This window comes from Paramormyrops kingsleyae, chromosome 2 (genome assembly GCF_048594095.1).
Source record: "Paramormyrops kingsleyae isolate MSU_618 chromosome 2, PKINGS_0.4, whole genome shotgun sequence".
NCBI classification, from domain to species: Eukaryota; Metazoa; Chordata; class Actinopteri; order Osteoglossiformes; family Mormyridae; genus Paramormyrops; species Paramormyrops kingsleyae.
The window spans coordinates 34,609,820-34,623,924 of record NC_132798.1 but is presented as its reverse complement, the minus strand read 5'-3'; positions in this window follow the sequence as shown (position 1 = coordinate 34,623,924).

Sequence of the window (14,105 nt, the reverse complement as noted above, 5' to 3'; positions counted from 1 at the left end):
TCTCCCGCTCCCGCCCGCAGTATTCAAGTTTTGTCCCGCTCCCGCCCGCAAAATCCTGCAGGTAAACATATAAGTAGTTTTATTTTTACCGCTTCTTCCCGCTTCTCTGTTATTTGTTTCACTTGCTTCCCTTTTGAGTATATTTAAAAAAGAAACAGAAAACAAACAAATATGTTTCGTTTTATTTGAGTTTAATTAAATGGAATGATGAACATTGGACACGAACGAGGATATAGATATAGCCTATAGTTCCGCGCATGAACCACGCGAGAATTAGCTTCCGACCTTGTGCCTGTAAATTATTATTTTAATTTAGTCGTTCTTGTTGCTTTTGTGCAGTAGATAAATAATAGAGTATTTGTTTTTAATAAATTAATTTTAAGATAATTCAATTTTGCGGGAGTCCCGCGATTAATTCTATTCTCCCGCAACCCGCACATACATGAGGACCTTACCGCCCGCACCCGCATTCACCCATCAAATCTTGTCTCGCGCCGCACTCGGTGCGTTGGATCCCGCGGGAGTGCAGGTCTCTAATGCAGAGCCAGATAGCATCGGAACCGTGTGGTGAAAGGAGGAATTACGTTTTTAAAGTATTTATTTATTCTGACAGAGCTAGCGGGCCATAAATAACACATTATGAGACCGAAGCTGCGGGCCGTATGAAATCGTATGATATTTGGCATTTGAACAGCATCCAGACCTGTTAGAATCATATATACCAGGATGATGATCTCCTTTGCTCAAAGCAGAACAGATTCAGCTCAGCTAACCTCTCCTCATAAGACATACCTCTAAGAACAGGAATCATTCTTGTAGCCCTACATTGAACCTTTTCCAAGGCAGCAATGTCCTTTTTAAGGTATGGTGACCAAACCTGCACACTGGGGTCTTACCAAGGAATTGTATAATCGTAGCATCACCTCCCTTGACTTAAACTCCACACACCTAGAGATGTAATATCCTATTGGCCTTTTTAATTGCTTCCCTACACTGGCGAGAGTGGGACATGGAAGCATCAACACATACCCAGGTCTTTCTCATAATCAGCAATCAGTGATTAATTTCTTGCCTTTGTATACAGTAGGTTAGACTGCAATGCTATGTTATCTGAGAGCACACACTGCACACTAAATACCTTGCAGCATATTCAAAATGCAGCAGCTCAAATTGTCACCAGGAGCAGGAAGTTTGAACACATAACCCCTGTTCTTAGTTCCCTGCATTGGCTTCCTGTTAGGTTTAGAGCTGACTTCAAAGTGCTCTTACTTACATATAAGGCACTTAAAGGTCTAGCTCCTGCCTACCTGACAGAATTACTTCAATTTAACAAGCCGCATCGTCGGTTCAGATCACAGAATGCAGGTTTCCATGTTGTTTCATATATAAATAAAATGACAGTGGGCGGTAAAACATTCTGCTACAGGGTCCCTATATTGTGGAATGGTTTACCAGCTTATGTTCGGGATGCCAATAAGGTCTCAATCTTAAAATCTCCACTGAAAACCTATTAGCATAGCTGTCAAGTCTCCCGTTTTGGCCGGAAAACTACCGTATTTTACCCCTCTTTCCCGCCGTCCTCCCATATTAGTATTTTCCCGTAAATCTCCCGTATTATAATATCATTAAAAAAAAATTCCTCTGCCTCTCCAAACTGAACTGTCAGTAGCCTCGCGAGAACTGCCACCTGCAGTAGTCTGCAGGTCATTTACAACATTAACCAGGTCATAAATGCGGAGGATAAAATGGCAATGCTGTTTCCCTTATTTTCAAATCCAAAACTTGACAGGTATGCCTATTAGTTCAGTTTAGCTTTCCTGCAACATATCGTAACTATGGCTGTTGGTGTTGCTGAACATGTCATTGTTATCTACTATGCTTGTCCATTTATGTGTCAATGCATGTTCTGACCATCCATGCTCTCTGCCTTCCCACATGCCCCATATCTGAGCTGGAGTCCTGATTAGTAGTGATAACATCATGAATGGGACCTACAAACTGTATCATCGTGGGTGCAGCCTTTAGTGACACCCTACACAGTCCAACGTGGATAATGGACTCATTAGTGGACTTTATCACTTTTAGCCAGCAAGTCCACTCATTTCTGTTTTGTTTTGTTACTACGCCCAGGGGGGTTGGGCAGCCAGTTGGACCCCCAGAGGTTTTTTTCCTCCTTACTTGTGAGTTTTTGGTTCCTCTCCTCTTTTGTCTTCTGGCTTTCTTTATTTAATTTCTTTTCTTCCTTTTTCCTGTATTATACTCTCTAATGATTTTGTAATGTATCACAACACATGCATGTAAAGTGCCTTTGGATGACTCTGCTGTGACAGGCACCATACAAAAATAAATTAAATTGAATTGAAGGTATGTTCAGATAATTTGTGTGACTCAAAGCCCAGTTTGCTCTTTTAGAAACTTTCTGTGCAGTTGATATAAATTAAAATCCTGTTTTAAAGGAATGTAGTTAGTTTTGTGAATGCCGAGACGGTGAGAAAAAATAAAAATGGAAGATGCAGCTTTAATATTTGTATTAAAGAATGAAATGTGTGATTTTATTTCTTCCTGTTGTGCATATTTGTACAGTTGATTTTAGTATAGACAGTTAATTGTTCTGCCTAGACAGTTAAAACAAAATTCTGAGCCCAACTTTCTATAACAGATGGAAGTAACCATAAAGTTTTCACTGAATTGGCAGACCTGACCAACAATTACAATATATTCCATTTGTTGTAGAAACTGAAGTGCACAGTAAATTAATTCATTTACAGTATATGCCGTTACAGAGATGAAGGAAGAAAATTTAATAAATTCATAGTATTCTCTGTGTCAGTACAAGGGTCTCTCCATATAATGTATGGAAACAGGTGAATTCAGAGGGTTTGCATTTTTGACTGTTAAAGGAAGTATCTGTTAACTTTAAGGAAAAAGTACCCGTAATTTTCTGCCAGTATATTGTCCTTTTTTTGTTACAAATTTGAACTTTTTATTAGTAATTGTAATTAGTCTTTCTAATATTTCTAGGAACAATTAACCTGCAGTCTATCCATCCATCCATACATCCATCCATCCATCTCCTAGCACTTTTCCAGGTCGAGTCGTGGGGGCAGCAGTCTAAGCAGGGAAACCCAGACTGCCATCTCCCCAGCCACTTCGTCCAGCTCCTCTGGAGGGATCCCGAGGCGTTCCCAGGCCAGCCGAGAGACAGTCTCTCCAGCATGTCCTGGGTCTTCCCCGGGGCCTCCTCCCAGTGGGACATGCCCGGAACACCTCTCCAGGGAGGCATCCTGACCAGATGCCCAAGCCACCTCATCTGGCTCCTCTCGATGCGGAGGAGCAGCGGCTCTCTTCTGAGTCCCTCCCGAGTGACCGAGCTCCTCACCCTATCTCTAAGGGAGAGTGCAACCACCCTGCGAAGAAAACCCATTTTGGCTGCTTGTATTTGTGACCTCGTTCTTTTGGTCACTACCCACAGCTGTAGTAATTTTAAATATTGAAACATAGGCTGTAGCCCACACTAGTGAAATTCAAAACGGGACGTAATGAATTGCATGGCAGCTGGGGTTGCCCTGACTCATCAAACTGCAGGTGGCTCTCTCGGGCAGGAAGGTGAGCCACATTTGGCCCAATTGCAGTCCGAGTGCTTGGGCCATAATCGGACCTAGATGCAAACCGCTGGTCAGCCAATCATTGACCCGCCTGAATATTGCTATCTGGGGAGTGGTCAACGAGTGACAGGTGCAAGTGATGGACACCATAGGAAGGGATGTGGTGGCTAGTGACACCTACTGGTTGCACAGGTACATGATGGGAATGAGGGAACATGACAACCAGCAAGTACACTATATTGCCAAAAGTATTGGGACACCTGCCTTTAAACACACATGAACTTTAATGACATCCCATTCTTAATACATAGGGTTTAATATGAATTTGGCCCACCCTTTGCAGCTATAACAGCTTCAACTCTTCTGGGAAGGCTGTCCACAAGGTTTAGGAGTGTGTTTATGTGAATTTTTGACCATTCGTCCAGGAGAGCATTTGTGAAGTCAGGCACTGATGTAGGGCAAGAAGGCCTGGCTTGCAGTCTCCGCTCTAATTCATCCCAAAGGTTGAGATCAGGGCTCTGTATAGGCCAGTCAAGTTCCTCCACACCAGACTCGCTCATCCATGTCCTTATGGACCTTGCTTTGTGTACTGGTGCACAGTCATGTTAGAAGAGGAAGGGGCCATCCGCAAACTGTTCCCACAAAGTTGGGAGCAGGAAATTGTCCAAAATGGCTTCCAATGCTGCAGCATTAAGAGTTCCTTTCACTGGAACTAAGGGGCCAAGCCCAACCCCTGAAAAACAACCCCACACCACAATCCCCCCTCCAACAAACTTTACACTTGGCACAATGCCGACAGGCAAGTACCGTTCTCCTGGCAACCGCCAAACCCAGACTCGTCCATCAGATTGCCAGACAGTGAAGCGTGATTCATCATTCCAGATAACATGTCTCCACTGCTCTAGAGTCCAGTGGCGGCGTGCCTTGCACGACTGCATCTGATGTTTTACATTGCACTTGGTGATATAAGGCTTGGATACAGCTGCTTGGCAATGGAAACTCATTCCATGAAGTTCTTTATGCACTGTTCTTGAGCTAATCTAAAGGCCACACTAAGTTTGGAGGTCTGTAGGTATTGAATCTGCAGACAGGTTACGACTTCGGCACACTGTACTCATCAGCATGCATTTTCCCTGCTCTGTGATTTTACGTGGCCTAATACTTCGTGGCTGAGTTGCTGTTCTTCCCAATTGCTTCCACTTTGTTATAACACCACTAACAGTTGACCGTGGAAAATTTGTAGCGGGGAAATTTCTCGATTGGACTTATTGCACAGGTTGCATCTGTTACGTCCTGCATGTTTTGGGACGAATTGGGTGCTCTGGGCTCTTTGCCTGTGTTTTTTTTTCTTCTATCCTTTCTAACAGGCAGACGCGTCGGGACCGGATTGGGGGATTAATAGCCCCGCCTGTCGTCCCGGGTGTTCCGGTTGGCCGTCCAGCCGGCGCGGCGTTTTTAAAAGCGAGCCCAGCTTACTGAAGAGAGGAGAGTCTTGGAGCCCAGCAGCCTTTGTTGCCTGTAGTTGTCGGTTGTCTGGTCGTTGCTACGACCTGTGATGCTGATCACTTTGTTAACCAAGTCCTTCGGTTGAATAAAAACATTAGAAGCTTAAAAACAGACCGGAGATTGGGCATGTTTTGTTCGGTTGGTTGTTGGCGTGACAGGACCCTTTTGTCACTTGCCCTTACCCTAGACAGGGACGTGACAAAATTGGGGGCTCGTCCGGGATTTGCGTTGGCAGATACTTTGTACTAGGGATCGTGTGTAAGACTGAACTCCAGTTAGGCAGGTTGTTCCAGCTGGGTTTCGCTTCGGCGCAACTCATCCATCGGAACACTGTTTTCTTATTTTCTCTTTGTTTTGTTTGGGGGTAATCCTGGGTGGGGGAACGCATTCGGACAAGGGGTTACTTGTCACGAGTTTTGCGTTTAAAGTTGCCTCGAGCCCGGTAAGCCCTTGAAGACTAGTCAGGGTGAGATAGTTCATGGGGGTAGGTCAGGATCTGGAGTTCATCCTAGACAGTGCCCGTATGCTGTGTGTCCTTCCTTAACGGGTTAAGGTTGGGACGGTAGTCGCGTTAGGGTGGGGTATTGTGGTGTGAAAATGGTTTCTGTTCAGGATGAGTTTATGCTTGATCCCTCAGAGGACTTTTTGGGTAAGTGTACTAAAGATCAGCTATTACAGATCGCTGAGAGCCATGAGGTCCCCGTGTCCACTCAGGCAAGAAAGCTTAAGGAGACTTTGTTGCAGAGCGTTGTCTCTGGGTTAGTGGAGAAGGGAGTTTTGTTATCTGGTCCGGCCATGTCGGGTCTTTCTGAGGCTTCAGGGGTGACAGCTGAAGTAATGAAGAAAGAGATAACGCTGCCAGAATGGCAGATACAGCTGGAGGTAGCGAAATTGCGAGCAGATCGGGAAGCCCGCGTGCTAAGGGAGAGGGAGTTGGACAAAGAGCTAGCCTTAAAGCGGTTGGAGCATGAGCGAGAAATGAGGAAATTCGACTTTGAGGAGCGGGAGCGTGAGCGTGCACGGGAGTTTGAGGAACGACAGTTTACGTTAAAGAAACTAGAGCTGGAGTTGGAAGTTGTTAGGGCAACCCAGACCGCTCAGAACCTTGCCCAAGTATCCCCTGCCCCTGACAATCTTGCGCTGGTAGAACCCGCTTTTGATGTTGGACGAAATATTCGTATGGTGCCACCTTTTTCTGAGAAAGAAGCGGAAAAGTATTTTTCACATTTTGAGCGTGTTGCTCTTACGTTAAAATGGCCTAAGGAGGTTTGGACACTGCTGTTGCAGTGTGTATTAACGGGGAAAGCACAGGAAGTATACTCTGCCCTCACCGTGGAGCAGGGCTCGGACTATACCACTGTTAAAAATGCCATCCTACGTGCATATGAGTTGGTGCCTGAAGCATATCGACAACGCTTCCGTACTTATAGAAAAGGAGGTCAGCAAACTTATGTTGAGTTTGCTCGCGAAAAGCTTAACATGTTTGATCGGTGGTGTGTTTCTCAGAAAGTGCAATCTATGGATCAATTACGGGAGTTGATTCTCGTAGAGGAGTTTAAAAATTGCGTTTCAGAAGCGGTAGTAACCCATTTAAATGATCAGAAAGTCTCAACCCTTATGCAGGCAGCTGTTTGTACAGACGAGTTTGTGTTGACACACAAAACTGTGTTCACACCGCGTTCGTGTCGTGAAATGCCTTCGCCGAGTTCCAAAGTTTGGAAAAACTCAAATGCCGGTAAGACCGATTCTCTGAATGCATCACGAGAGTGTTTTTATTGTCATGAGGTTGGTCATTTGATTAAAACTTGCCCTGTGTGAAACGTAAAACTCAGTCAAAAGGGCCAGCACCGAAAGGGGTTGGTTTTGTTGCTGCCGCAAGCTCGCATTCTGCGGCAGAAGTAACTGGGGTTGATGCGCTTTATGGTCCTTTTGTTTTGCCTGGCACCCTTTCGTTACCTGGTCAGGAGAAGGGTGGGGTTTCGATTACTATACTGAGGGATACGGGGGCAGGCCAGTCTTTTGTCTTAGAGTCGGTTTTATCGTTTTCGGATGAAAGTTTCTGTGGTGCGGATGTGCTCGTTCAGGAAATTGAGTTGGGCATTGCTAAAGTCCCACTGCACATGGTGCATATTCAGTGTGAGCTGGTTTCAGGGTTGGTGAGAGTGGCGATTCGTCCTCAGCTACCCGTAAAAGGAGTAGCTTTTATATTGGGTAATGATTTGGCTGGGGGCAAAGTTTGTCCTTTTCCCGAGGTAATTAACCCCCCTTCTGAGCAAACGTTAAACTTCGCCCCTGAAGTTGCTTCCGTTTTCCCTGCTTGTGCGGTTACACGGGCTCAGTCACGTAGAATGGGTAGCAGTATGGATTTGTCGGACACTTTTCTGTGTATGGATGGGTTGTCTAATCCCCCACAGGAACACCGATCGTTTAGTTTATCGTCCCCTGTCCGTGGTGCTGAATCGGATTTGGTGCTTCCTTTTGATAGACTCTTACTGTTATCCGAACAGGAAAAGGATCCCTCTTTAACTAAATGTCGGGGGTCGGTAATATCTAAGGACAGCGTTTCCTCTATACACGTCGCGTATTACTGGGATGATGGTGTGTTAATGCGGAAATGGACTCCGACCAATTCCGATGATTATGGGTGGAATTCAGTATATCAGGTGGTGGTGCCGGAAAAGCTGCGCCTACAGGTACTTCGTTTGGCACACGATCATAACTTGGCTGGTCACTTGGGGGTTACGAAGACTTATAAGCGGGTTCTTCGTTTTTTTTTTTGGCCTGGGTTGAAAGCCGACGTGGCTAGGTATTGTCGTTCGTGCCATCGCTGTCAGATAGCGGGTAAGCCAAATCAGTCCATTCCTCCGGCTCCGCTTCGACCCATTCCGGTTATGGGTGAGCCTTTTGATCGGATTATAATGGACTGTGTTGGACCGTTGCCTCGGACTAAAGCTGGGTATAAGTACCTGTTGACATTGATGTGTGCAGCGACTCGTTATCCGGAGGCAATACCGCTGCGTTCTTTAAAATCAAAAGTTATCATCAAAGCCTTACTTCAGTTTTTTTCTACGTTTGGTCTGCCTAAGGTTGTGCAAACGGACCAGGGTTCTAATTTCTTATCACGTTTGTTTGCGCAGGTTTTAAGTTATTTGGCGATTAAGCATGAGGTGTCCAGTGCGTACCATCCAGAGTCACAGGGTGCTCTCGAGCGATTCCACCAAACCCTTAAATCAATGCTTCGTACGTATTGTCTGGATTCCGAAAAAGAGTGGGATGAAGGGGTTCCACTACTTTTATTTGCTGTACATGAGACTACGCAAGAATCGCTTGGGTTTAGTCCAGCGGATTTGGTTTTTGGGCATACTGTGCGTGGCCCTTTAAAAATGCTGCGCGAACGATGTGTATCCGAAGAGAGTGTTGAGTCCAGTAACGTGCTTGATTATGTTAGCTCGTTTCGAGAGCGGTTGCATCGCGTGTGTGACGTGGCTCGAGCTTCTCTGGTATCTTCTCAAGCTAGGATGAAGGTTTACTATGATCGAAAAGCGGTGTCTCGTTCCTTTACGGACGGCGATCAGGTATTGGCTTTATTGCCCATAGTTGGTTCTGCGTTGCAGGCGAAATTTTCTGGTCCTTATGTAGTGCAGTCTAAGTTAAGTGAGACCGATTATGTTATACGTACACCGGATCGCAGGCGGAAAACTCGTGTTTGCCACGTTAATATGTTGAAGCCTTATGTTAGGCGAGAGGTTACGACGGATTCGGCCTCCGCCGTACCTGTGGTTTGTGCTGCTGTGAGGCCAACTCTATATTGTCCGGAGGAGGATGGTCTTAGCTTGCGTGACGTTCCGGTTACTGGGGCGCGTTTGCCTAATTCTGACATTCTGGGAAAACTGGATGAACATCTGTCGTATTTGCCAGTAGATCATTGCCAGGAGATAATCCGAGTAATTCGTTTCCATTTGTCATTGTTTATGGATGTCCCTTCGCAAACGCACGTTATTAGTCACGATATTGATGTTTGTGGTCATGTGCCAATTAAGCAGCATGCATATCGTGTGAACCCCACAAAACGCGCTGTGATGCAGTCCAAAGTTCAATATCTCGTGGAAAATGGTTTTGCTGGGCCTAGTGCCAGTGCCTGGAGTTCTCCGTGTTTGTTGGTTCCAAAACCCGATGGAACTTATAGGTTCTGTACGGATTACCGTAAGGTTAATGCCGTCACTAAACCAGATTCATTTCCTTTGCCTCGCATGGAGGACTGTGTGGACAAGGTGGGTTCAGCTCATTTCGTGACTAAGTTGGACTTGCTTAAAGGTTATTGGCAAGTACCGTTAACACCTCGAGCAGCTGAAATATCTGCATTCGTCACCCCTGATGACTTTATGCAGTACTCTGTTATGGCCTTTGGGCTTAAAAATGCACCTGCCACGTTTCAACGACTAATGCATATAGTTTTGTCTGGAGTTCCTCACTGTGAAGCATATCTCGATGACATCGTGATTTATTCTTCCACTTGGGAAGAACATGTTATGGATCTTCAGGTGGTTTTTACTCGTTTGGGAAAGGCATGCCTTACACTCAATCTGGCTAAATGTGAATTTGGAAAAGCCACTGTGTCCTATTTAGGGAAGCAGGTTTGTTATGGTAAAGTTCGCCCTGTTTCAGCTAAAATCCAGGCTGTGGCCGATTTTGTAGTACCAACTACGAAAAGAGAACTCCGTAGATTTTTGGGGATGGCTGGATACTATCGTGGGTTTTGTAGAAACTTCTCTGATGTGGTTTTACTCCTTACGAACTTGCTTGGTGCATCTCGCACTTTTGAGTGGACTAAGGATTGCCAGACTGCTTTTGATAGTGTTAAAGCTATTCTGTGTAGTGCCCCTGTTCTTTCAGCTCCCGATTTTCATCGCCCATTCAAGCTGGAAGTAGATGCCAGTGCCACTGGAGCTGGTGCTGTGCTCCTACAAGAGGATAGTGGTGGCATAGACCACCCTATTTGTTACTTCTCAAAGAAGTTCTTAAAACACCAGAAGAATTACAGCACCATCGAGAAGGAGGCATTGGCTCTGTTGCTTGCACTGCAGTACTTTGAGGTGTATGTGGGTTCTACATCGCTTCCTGTCTTAGTTTTTACGGATCATAATCCATTAACGTTTTTATCCCGAATGTGTAATGCCAACCAACGCATCATGCGATGGTCACTGTATCTCCAGGGATTTAATTTGGAGATAAGATAAGCGAGGCACCGATAATATTTTGCCGGATGCATTATCTCGGGCCGCGTAGATGTCCAACTGAGCCAGTTTGCATAAGATGCTGTAATTTGGTGGTGGGGGTGTTACGTCCTGCATGTTTTGGGACGAGTTGGGTGCTCTGGGCTGTTTGCCTGTGTTTTTTTTTCTTCTATCCTTTCTAACAGGCAGACGCGTCGGGACCGGATTGGGGGATTAATAGCCCCGCCTGTCGTCCCGGGTGTTCCGGTTGGCCGTCCAGCCGGCGCGGCGTTTTTAAAAGCGAGCCCAGCTTACTGAAGAGAGGAGAGTCTTGGAGCCCAGCAGCCTTTGTTGCCTGTAGTTGTCGGTTGTCTGGTCGTTGCTACGACCTGTGATGCTGATCACTTTGTTAACCAAGTCCTTCGGTTGAATAAAAACATTAGAAGCTTAAAAACAGACCGGAGATTGGGCATGTTTTGTTCGGTTGGTTGTTGGCGTGACAGGACCCTTTTGTCACTTGCCCTTACCCTAGACAGGGACGTGACAGCATCCTATCATGGTACCACACTTGAATTCACTGAGCTCCTGAGAGTGACCCATTCTTTCGCAAATGTTTGTCGAAGCAGTCTGTATGCTGCTGTTGTCGTGTGTGCCTTTAACTGTGGTTGTACCCGGTTCTCTCCTGATCCTCGTGTGTCTTAGCCATCATGTACCTATTCGCCGTGTGTGTGCCTTACAGTCCTTAGTATAACTTACCGTGTTTTCCTGTCATTCATGGCTTGTTGCTTGTTGTGCGGTTCCTTCAAGAAGTAACATAAAGAACAACTTTGTGTCAGTCCACCTTTTGTCATTTTCATTCGCCGCTGCCTTGATTCCTCGGTCTGCTCGGCACTTCAATGCAGTACAATATTGTACATAAAATATAGCTTATCGTAGTTTTGCCATTGCAGTTTTTGGCAGTTTATCATAAGCTTAGATGAGTCTATATTTGTCATTGAGAGAAAAGGAGATTATTTTTCTCGTCATGTTTCCTGTGCATGCTGCATTACCATTAGGCTAAGGTAGCTAGCCAGAAGCAGATGGGGTAAGGCAAAGGAGGCTTATCAAAGTGAAGTAAAAAAAAAAAAAGAATTAGCGTAGTTTTATTTTTTCCATATACTGTATTGTCATGTATAAAAAGACCCAAAATGAACACTGTAAGTGGACTACTTGATTAATGTAAGAGAATTATTTAAACGGTATTTGCAAAGAAATGATTCTGTCCCAAGTTTTTTGATCCATATAAGCAGTTGAACACTATAAGCAGGTTCCACTGTATTGGGCTAGTTTCAGCTTCGGATGGGCGGATTTAAAGCTGACATTGTGCTGGAGATTTTTGCTGGACCTGGCAACACTGATGCTGAGAACAGCTAGATTCCTCGGATGGTTATCTGCCATGGCTGTATGGCACAGGTGATTTTTTATTTCTTTTTTACAAGCTGAAAAGCTGCACTCACACCTAGCAGTCCTCACTGGCAACCTACTGCTTAAATGTTATGGATTCAAACATACCAGTGTTTTGCAGCTCTGTTTGTCTTTATTAAAACGAAAGCTTGCTCTATAAAAATTAAAATGCTCACAGAAATCACGGCTTTGAACTCCGTTTAGCAAATGACTTTAGCCTAGTTTTGGCTATCATTATAGTAACTGACTCTAATCGTTGAACTTCCATTAGCCTACAAGCCATATATTGCTAATTTAGCATAGTGTAGTGCCGGCGGGGATTAGCATTCCCGGCATGCTCGCGGGGAATTGTAAATAGCCCCTTGTTGTACTGTAGTTGATAATAGTTGTATTTCCTGATAGTGCCATGCATGTTTGTCTGTGTCTTATGTGCATTCTGTCCGATTCACTCGTGTCCTTTGCTTTGTATAAATCTCCCACCGTGTGTGTACCTTATAGTTCGGCGTCTGAAATCCTTGTGTTGCTGGTATTGTGCTTGGGTCGGTCCTCGTTGGGTACCTGTATTTATTTGTAATTAAGTATAATTGAAAAAAGGTGTTTGCTTTGGCGATGCTCCTGTTTGTCCCGCACCACAATACATTATATAGCTTACTAATTTTACTTTGACTTTAATTCGTGTTTTTGGTTAAACTTCAAACAGCGAAGCTCGGAATTTACATATGATGTGCAATTGGGGAAGGGACACAGGGTGGGACAACAGGGACTGACCCTGACATATATACTGCATCAAAGCTTTTTGACTTTGTCAGGAATCTCTATTTAAACTAAATAAATTAAAACAAAATCAAGGTAAGGCATGCCCATACATGTAAGGTAAGATAAGACCAGTTCAGTTTATGTACACTGCTCAAAAAAATTAAAGAAACACTTATTAATCAGAGTATAGCATCAAGTAAACTAAACTTCTTGGATATTCATCTGGTCAGTTAAGTAGTTAATCAGTTTCAGCTGCTTTGGTGTTAATGAAATTAACAACAGGTGCACTAGAGGGGCAACAATGAGACGATCCCCAAAACAGGAATGGTTTAACAGGTGGGGAACACTGACATTTTTCTGTCCTAATCTCTTCTGACTGTTTTTTCACTAGTATTGCATTTGGCTACGGTCAGTGTCACTACTGGTAGCATCAGGCGATACCTGGACCCTATAAAGGTTGCACAGGTAGTCCGACTTCTCCAGGATGGTGCATATTGATGTGTCATTGCCAAAAATTTAGCTGTGTCTCCCAGCACAGTCTCAAGGGCATGGAGGAGATTCCATGAGACAGGCAATTACTCTAGGAGAGATGGACAGGGCCATAGAAGGTCCTTAACCCATCAGCAGGATTGGTATCTGCTCCTTTGTGCAAGGAGGAACAGGATGAGCACTGCCAGAGCCCTACAAAATGACCTCCAGCAGGCCACTGGTGTGCATGTCTCTGACCAAACAATCAGAAACAGACTTAATGAGGGTGGCCTGAGGGCCCAACATCCTCTAGTGGGCCCTGTGCTCACTGCCCGGCACCGTGGAGCTCGATTGGCATTTGCATAGAATACCAGAATTGGCAGGTCCGTCACTGGCACCCTGTGCCTTTCACAGATGACAGCAGGTTCACCATGAGCACATGTGACAGAAGTGAAAAGGTCTGGAGAAGCTGCGGAGAACATTATGCTGCCTGTAACATTGTTCAGCATGATCGGTTTGGTGGGGGGTCACTGATGGTCTGAGGAGGCATATCCATGGAGGGACACACAGACCCCTACAGGCTAGACAACGGCACCTTGACTGCCATTAGGTATCAGGATGAAATCCTTGGACCTATTGTCAGACCCTATGCTGGTGCAGTGGGTCCTGGGTTCCTCCTGGTGCACGACAATGCCCGGCCTCATGTGGCGAGAGTATGCAGGCAGTTCCTGGAACATGATGCAATTGATACCATTGACGGGCCCCCACGTTTGCATGACCTAAATCCAATAGAACGCCTCTGGGACATTATGTTTCGGTCCATCCGACGCCACCAGGTTGCACCTCAGACTGTCCAGGAGCTCAGTGATGGTCCAGATCTGGGAGGAGATCCCCCAGGACACCATCCATCATCTCATTAGGAGGATGCCCTGACATTGTTAGGCATGCATACAAGCACGTGGGGGCCATACAAACTACTGAGTATGATTTTGAGTTGCTGCAATGAATTTTCAGCAAAAAGAACTAGCCTGTTGCATCATTTTTTCACTTAGATTTTCGGGGTGTTTTTCAATTCAGCCCTCTGTAGGTTGATAATTTTCATTTCCATCAAACA